The sequence below is a fragment of the Mya arenaria genome, chromosome 1 (genome assembly GCF_026914265.1).
Source record: "Mya arenaria isolate MELC-2E11 chromosome 1, ASM2691426v1".
NCBI classification, from domain to species: domain Eukaryota; kingdom Metazoa; phylum Mollusca; class Bivalvia; order Myida; family Myidae; genus Mya; species Mya arenaria.
The window spans coordinates 59,177,429-59,178,785 of record NC_069122.1 but is presented as its reverse complement, the minus strand read 5'-3'; the positions used below and the strand labels follow the sequence as shown (position 1 = coordinate 59,178,785).

Genomic DNA, 1,357 nt, shown 5'->3' with positions numbered 1-1,357 from the left:
GGGCGTTGCAAGCAGTGCCCCGATTGGCTTGCTAGAGAAAAACTGTGGGTTACAACATACAGAACCAGACAGAACAGACGTATATCTTAGCAGTTACTGTATCAGGTATCATGGATGGTAAGTGCTGCTTAACCTGTGTGTAACTGTTCATTGTATTTGTACTTTAATAAATGCAATACAGTACTCTCCAAGTGTATTTAATCTTGTCCCATGGATGAATGTTACTGATGAACTTGTCCACAATAATACATTCTTAAAAATTAGACCTACACTAATATTTAAACAAGTAATTATAATTTCACTGCTTATTTAAAGAATACATTTTTTATGTACATGTTCTTGTGTGCAGAATAAATTACTAACTAATGTTACATTGACATGAAGTGAAATTAATGTGTGTGTTTTTTGACAACTTATTGCTTTTAGTTGAACAATTCAGGAAGTCCAGCTGTCTGAAAGTCTGAGAAGAAGGTGTTCCTGTATTAACCATATCCATATGGTAATCCTTAGACACAAACAGAACAGGTGAATACATATTCAATTAAAATTTTCATCAAACTTTTTTTTATTTTATTTAAGATATAGAAAATAGGTAGATATAATACTACTTGAAGTTAATGATTAAAGCATCTTTGGATTCCATGTGTTTGCAATAATTGTGTAAAGATAAAAAAAGCTTTTTTTGTAAAAATTTGAATGATATAACATTTCAAGTCTGGAAATATACTTGTTAAGTATTATTCTTTCACTCTGTCAAAGAGGGAAATCAGTGAAGAAATTTAAAGTTAATCATATTAGATGACTTAACATTTTTTATTACTTAGAATCCAAAACACAACATTGTAATAGCTAAGCATTTATCAAGAATTTATTTATTCAACTATTCTTTCAATTCATTATTAAGGTACACTATGGAAGTGCAGAACAACTGGGACTCTGGCTGCCTCATAACAGCAACCATTATGTAAACCAATATGTTAAGAAAAAAGAAAACAGGAGTCAAAATATTTGAAGTTCACATTAAACATAACCAGCTATGATGAATTTGATCATTTATACAGATCAGTGACATTCACTTCATTAGCTATATATACTGCACATAAATACAGTTTGTCACCATTCATTAAATGTGTCTCTTTATGTTATGTTTATGTTATGGTTAAAGTTTATTAGTTTGAATTTATCAAAATAAAATGTCTTAATGTGACAGACACACCATTTAGCAGCTTAGTGTTTGAGATGATATTTTGTCAACTGAACCAGCTTCTGTTCAAACCTACTGATTCACTTCATTAAATCAATAACTACTGAATGCTGATTTACCTTAATAAATGTATACCAGATTTGAAAAGTACTG

General features: G+C 29.9%; 1 long non-coding RNA gene across 1 annotated transcript; it reads left to right on the top strand.

Moving 5' to 3' along the window:
* LOC128229334 (uncharacterized) lies at window positions 1–1,016 on the top strand. The gene is made up of 3 exons (XR_008260075.1): window positions 1–117; window positions 440–525; window positions 905–1,016. It is a non-coding gene; the product is annotated as an uncharacterized LOC128229334 (long non-coding RNA).
* The last annotated feature ends 341 nt before the right edge of the window (window positions 1,017–1,357 follow it).